The sequence below is a fragment of the Trichosurus vulpecula genome, chromosome 3, assembly GCF_011100635.1.
Source record: "Trichosurus vulpecula isolate mTriVul1 chromosome 3, mTriVul1.pri, whole genome shotgun sequence".
Taxonomy (NCBI): Eukaryota; Metazoa; Chordata; class Mammalia; order Diprotodontia; family Phalangeridae; genus Trichosurus; species Trichosurus vulpecula.
Genome location: NC_050575.1, coordinates 283,568,731 through 283,575,934, shown reverse-complemented (window position 1 = coordinate 283,575,934; position 7,204 = coordinate 283,568,731). Strand labels below are relative to the sequence as shown.

The following is a 7,204-nucleotide window of genomic DNA, read 5'->3' as shown; positions in this document are numbered from 1 at the left end:
GAAACATGTAATTGGTGATAAAAGCATAAATGTACACTGTGGAAGACCATGGCAGATTGCAGTACAGTCACATTTTACTCTCAATTCTTGAAAAGTCTATGCCCTAAATATAATTCACTCAATGCAACTGTGGATGGGTCCAATCAGTCAGCAAAACAATTTGGAATTCTGCAAGGAATGTGACTAACTCATTATATACCACCTTTAATCCAATCATCCCATTTACTCCAAAGCACTCAAAGATAGAAAAGCACCTGTATATCAAAATATTCATTATGACACTTTTCCTGTGGTAACAAAGAACTGGAAGAAAGCAAGTGTATATTAGCTGGGAAAACAGCCAAACAATCAAGGACATATGAATATAATAGGGTATTATTGTGCAGTAAGAAATGACAAAGCTAAGGAATTCAAAGAAACATCAGAAGATTTCTATGAACTGATGACAAACGAAAAGAGAATAATAAACACTATCGTAATAACGGAAATGAAAAGAAAACTAATAGGAAGATAAACTCTGAATAATTTTAATGATCAACTGTGGTTAAGGAATACAGGAGACAGAATGTTATAGAAACTGTGAGACAAGGTCAATATATTGCATGATTTTACTATCATCATCGTCATTATTATTAGCTACAAAGAGGAGTTAAATGTTAGTGGAGGTGGATGTGGAGGTTATCTATCAAGAGTAACCTATGGCATAAAAACAATAAGCATCAATGTGTTTTAAAGTATGTGGTTTACTAAGAATTCTAATTTACTAAGATTTTTTTCTATATATATAATGTTCTTGCCAACTCAGTGTTTTTCAATTTGGTAATTATGAAACACTTGCCAGTAAGAACATGGCTTTCTATTGATCATGAGTTTTACTTTTATATTAGGAAAGTCAGCCTGACAAAATGATTATTGTGCTGGACTTGAAGAGAGAAAAACTTGGACTAGAATTCCACCCCAGATGTTCAACAGCTGGATAACTGAGCAAGTCACTCCATTTCTCTGAGCCTCAGTTTCTTCATCTATAATATGAAGGCATGGACCATCATGACTTCCAAAGTCTCCTCTGGCTCTGGGATGGTCTGTATTAAATGCCAACTCAGATAATTTTGACTTATCTCTGATTTATCATTAGAGCATTTTGGATTCCAATCTCAATTCTCCAAATTACTAGCTATCTTTGCCAACTTGATTTTCTTTGAAAACCTATTAAAATGTTCTTTAATCTCATCCAAGCCATTTAGGAGGATACCAAGTTATATTTGTGCTGAGAGTGGAGCCCAAGGGAGCTCCATTTAATATCTACTCCAATCTGATGCTGCTCTTTTAACAATGTCTTCTGGAGTTGGATTTTTCTCCCTGATTCCAATATCACCTTTCTGTTACTTAGTCAAAACTGCCCACTGTAAGAGTTATTGAAGACTGTTATTGCCTCCTTTATTTTACCATACCCTTCCTTTCCTTAAAGTTCTCAGAGGCACATAGAGATCTGTACAATATTTATTATAGTTATGATCTATCTATTAAACTAGTCACTAAGCAGCGATTAAATGTTACATGCCAAGCATACATATGCAAAAAAGAAAAGAAACAGTGATTTCTGCCCTCAAGCAGCTTATATTCCAGAGACAACATATACATATATAATTATTTGCAAAATTAAATAGAATATTATTTAGGGAGTGGTACCAGAAGCTGGGAGGGGATCAGGAAAGGCTTGATGAAGAAGTTAATGCTTGAGCAAAATTTTGAAAGAAACAAAGGATGTGAAGAAGTGAAGAAGTAAGGAGAGAAAGGCTTATAGGCATGGGGGACAAACCATTCAAAGAAATGCTGATGAAACATGGAGTGGCATGTAACAACAAGACATCTGGCTGGATTATTGAGAGTGAAAAGGGGAGTAGCATATAGTTAGGCTGGAAAGGTAAATTGGAACCAGGCTGTAAAGGGCTATAAATGCCCAACAGAGTACTTTGTATTTGACATGAAAGAAAATAAGGAGCTGTTATAGTTTACTGAGTAATGTAATGAAATTGTCAGAGCTGTGCTTTAGGAAAAATACTTCGGTTACTGCTTAGTGGATAGATCGGCTAGAGGACATACAAGGCAAGGACAACAATTTTAAGTCTATTACAATAGTCCAGGTTAGAGTTGATAAAGGCCTAAACTAAGGCAGTGATGGTCATGTGAGTAGAAAAAAGGGGGATAGCTGTAAGATGCTGTACGCGTGGAACTGACAAAACCTGGTAACTGATTAGATATACGGAGCAAGGGAGATTGAGGAATTGAAGATGACTGTAAGGTTCGGAAACTGGGTGACTGGAGAGAGGGTGTTATACTTGACAGAAATAGGGACATGCTTTACAATTTAAGACAAAATTGTTCTCAAAAGGCTGGGAGGTAGATAGGATAAATATTATATTTCCATTTCAAAGACAAGGAAATGGGTTTGGGGGTTATTAAATGCTCTCAGAATCTGGGCTTTATCTACTTCAAAAGGTACTCAGCAGCCCACCAAAGCAGTCCCCAGTTCTGCCTGAAGCCTAACTAGCTCCCTGCTCTCCCAGCACTTGGCATAGCTTCTTTCAAGATGCCTACAATTCATGAAATTTTGTGCAAACTCAGTTTGGATAGTGATCATTCTACACCTGCATATGGCTCCATCAAGGCTTACAACAACTTTGATGCCAAGAGGGATGCTATAAACGTAGAGACAGACAGCAAGACCAAAGGGGTGGATGAAGTTACCATCATCACCATTTGAACAAATTGCAGCAATGAACAGAGGCAGGACATTGCCTTTGCTTATCAGAAAAGGACCAAAAAGAAACTTTCAGCACTGAAATCTGTCATATCTGGTCACCTGGAGAGTGATTTTGGGCCTCATGCCTTTTGAAGACACCTGTTCAGTATGATGCTTCAGAGATGAAAGTCTCCATGAAGAGCCTGGGCACTGATGAAGATTTCTTCATTGAGATCATTTGCTCACAGACAAATAAGGAGCTCTATGAAATTAACAAAGCCAACAGAGTTGGAGAAGGATATTATTTCATATACACCTGGTGACTTCCACAAATTGATGGTTGCCCTGGCAAAGGGCAAACAGGCAGAGGATGACTCTGTGATTGATTATGAGCTAATTGAGCAAGATGCTCAGGAACACTTTGATGCAGGAGTGAAAAGGAAGGGAACCAATGTCCTAGATGGATCAGTATTATGACCAAGAGACGTGTGTGCCACCTCCAGAAAGTATTTGAAAGGCATAAGAGCTACAGCCCTTATGACATGTTGTAGAGTATCAAGAAAGAGGTCATAGAAGACCTTGAAAATGCCTTCCTTAACCTGGTCCAGTGCAACCAGAACAAGCCCTGGTATTTTGCTGCCCGATTTTATGATTCCATGAAGGGCAAGGGGACCCACAAAAAGGGGCTGATCAGGATCATGGTCTCCCACAGTAAGATGGACATGTTGAAAATTAGATCTGAATTCAAGAGGAAATATGGAAAATCTCTGTATTACTCCCTCCAGCAAGACACAAAAGGAGACTACCAGAAGGCACTCCTGTATCTGTGTGGAGGAGATGACTAATGGCCATGTGGAAAGAGATGACCAAAGCAGTTGTAATAGCCAGAAACAGTGTTCTCTGCTCTTCCCCCTTGTAATTTTATAAAATCAACTTTTGGTAACTTTCAACTAACCATAAGTCATATTGGTGTTCATTAGGATGATGCTATTTGCTTTTTTGTACTTTTTAAGTCATGTATGCATTGCTCGGCTTTCTTCAGTTTTTCTCCTTAGCCAAAGGAATGAACATTCCAGGGGAATAGAAGTGAAATCTCTGAGGTGAAACACTTGGCTTCTTGCATACTGTGTCATCAAAAGACAAATAAACTGGATTTTTCCTTTAAAAAGAAGCTACTCAGCAGCCAAAGACAAAACCCTATGTGAAAAACACCACTACCCTGGGAATATTTGGCTTTCCCTATTTTATTCTGACTTGCAGATTAAAGACACTTCTAGGTAGGGCAGATCAAAAGAATGGTTACTCAATTTCTCAGAGGTAGTGTCAATTTTCTGGCGGAAATAGGACCATGTGAGCAGCTTTGTCAAGGGATTGTACTGACAACTAGGAAAGTATCCCAGAATTCAATGTCATTCAACATGGGTTTATTAAGAGCTTACTATGTGTAATACACTGTTTTAGGCACTGGAAATAAAAAGAAAAAAACATAATAGCATCGATAAAATATCCCCTGCCTTCAAAGAATTTACTTTGTTCTACGACATAAAACTGGTCATACATACCCTTAGACCTAGCAATTCCGCTACCGAGACCACTGTAATGCTTCAAAGATCGACATTATTTATGATACTGCTATTTTCCCCAGTACTGAATACAACCCGTTTTATGACTTAGTTGGACTAATGTATTCTTTACCTAGAGTCTTTTAACTATTTTTTAAAAAAATGTATAATTTTATTTCAATACAATTTATTTCCTTCGTAAATCTGATGCATTTTCTGTATTTAAAAACATCTTGAGAAAAGTTACATATGCTTCACCAGGCTTCCGAAGAAGTATAGAACACAAATATGGTTCTAATTTTTCTAGTAAATAAAAAGGTTAATACTCTTGTAATAATGGTCTTTAAGAGTTTCTGAGACCTTGCTCTCATGTAGACTAGTCATTCTCTCCTACTTTATGGTCCTTTGGGGGGAAAAAAGCAGAATTTTGAGAAGGTAGGGAAGAAAAGGTGATATGCTCTTTCCCATGCCCTTTCTTCTCCATTTGGGGAGCCAGGTGGTGCAGTGGCTAGAGCACTAGGCCTACAGTCAGGAAAACTCATCTTCCTGTGTTAAAATCTGACTTCAGATGCTTACAAGCTGTGTGACCCTGATCAAGTCACTTAAGCCTTTTTGCCTCAGTTTCCTCATTTGTAAAATGAGCTGGAGAAGGCAATGGCAAACCACTTCAGTGCCTTTGCCAAGAAAATACCAAATGCAGTCATGAAGAACTGAACATGACTGAAAACAACTGAACAACAACAACATTCCTTCTCTGTATTCACTTGGTCAACACTTCAGTATCTCATCACTTCTGGCATGAGCTACTGCAATTAGTTTCCTGGCTTCCAGGCTCTCCCTTCCCTAATCTATCCTCCACATAGCTCCCAAATTAATATTCATAAGACACAGCTCACTTGCCTGCTCAAAAGCCTCCAATGTTTTGCTCTTGCAACAGCCTGGCATTTAAAGCCCTCCACCATCTGACTTCCACTTATCTTTCCAGATTTATTTCATATTACTCACTTTTATGCATTGCACACTTTCGTCAAACCATCTTACTAGCATTTTCGGAACTCAGCATTTCGTCTTCTATCTTAGTTGTCTTTGAAGGTCTGGAATGCACTTCCTCCTTGCCTTATCTTTCAGAATACAGTATTGAACTTCATTTCCCAATAAATCTTTCTCCTTAGCCCCTTCTAGAGAGCTATCCTTTATTACAAAGAAAAATTTTTAAGTTCAGAAAAGCTATTATATCAAGTATATCATCTTTAAATATTCAATATTTATTCATCAATACAGCCCATTCATTGGGGTAAGTAGGGAAGTATTATTCTTCCCATTTTCCAGATGAGGAAATTGACCCAGACAGATGCTAGGTGACTTGTCTAGGCTCACCGAATTTCTGGAAGGAACCTCAAAAAGTCCATCTAGTCCAAACCTTCCATAATAGACACAAGAAATGAACACCCAACTTTTTCTTTGAGACTCCTGATGGGGAAGGAACTCATTACCTCCCAAGATAGCACATTCTGCTTCTGGATAGCACTAATTATTGTGAACTTTTCTCCCACATAAAACCTAAATTTCCTTCTTCACAACTTCCACTCATTGCTCCTGGTTCTCTTCTTTGGGACCAAGTGGTAAAAGTGTACTGGCTCTTCCACTTAGCAACTCTTCAAATACGTGGAGGTGGTCATCACAGTTAGGAAATGTCAGAAAGAAAAATCCAACCCAAGTTCTCTGATTCTAAATCCAGTGCTTTTTCTCACAATACCATGTTGTTTCTCTACAGGACAACATTTGCTGGGCAAATTCCCTTCTAGTGTCTCTAGTTTCCTTGTTTCCAAGGGTAGGCGAGAACACTGTTTTCAGTAGATAAGTCTGAATTCTCACCTTCTTCCATTACACAGAGCTATCTGGATATTAATTAAATGCCATCACTGCAAATAAAAAGGATAATTTATACTGGGAAATGCCACCACCACAATAGCCTAGGAGCAGAGAGCAGCTCTCTTGAACCTATGCCAACACTCAGATAGTGGTCAACAATCTCATCTTTTGCTGACCACATTTTTGCTGCACATGGTCATTTTTAATCACTCTTTTCTAGCCAGTACCCCACATTATTCACTCCAAAAGATACAGGTGTTTCATCAAGGATCTTTTACTAGAACATTTGGAATATGTACTGGATACAGTTCTGTTTCAAGCATTCTCTGCCTCCTGCCCACTGTGGTTACCAGGTCCTTAAATACTGATCTTGCAGAAGAATGCGGGAACTTACCAAAGGCAGACTGGGAGATATTAGACTACTAACATCTAACTGAAACTTCCTCTGGATTTGATCCGCAGTACATTCCATATTGCCTGCTGTGTGGATAGTATCTTCTCATCAAAGATGCATGGTAAAATAACTGGCCAGATTTCTTTCATGGAGGGCCCTCATTTCAATTCTGTTTTAGAGGGTGCCAGATTTGAGACCTGGATTCCTACACAGTATAATCCCAGAGCTATACATAGTTACCTGTTGTTCTCAAGCGGGCTTCCACAGGTAAGGATCCCCTAACCTGAAATATTAGCCAGATCATATTGTGTGTGTGTATGTGTGTGTCCTGAAATATTAGCCAGATCATATTGTGTGTGTGTGTGTGTGTGTGTGTGTGTGTGTGTGTGTGTGTGTAGAGATGATTTCTATCAACAGAAAATTTAGTGGTACAAACAGATGGCTTTCAAAGCTACCCTACCACCCACTACTCTGCCACCTCTGTATGAAGCTGACTGGGAATCGGCTAGGTGGTACAGTGAATAGCATGCTGGGCCTAGAGTCATGAAGACTTGAATTCAAATCCAGCCTCAGATGCTTATTAGCTGTATGACCCCACGCAAATCATTTAACCTCTGTTTGTCTCAATTTCCT

The 7,204-nt window shown here is 38.7% G+C and overlaps 1 pseudogene; it reads left to right on the top strand.

Annotated features, from left to right (window-relative positions):
• The first annotated feature begins 2,584 nt into the window (after window positions 1-2,584).
• Window positions 2,585-3,588, top strand: LOC118844777 (annotated as a pseudogene).
• The last annotated feature ends 3,616 nt before the right edge of the window (window positions 3,589-7,204 follow it).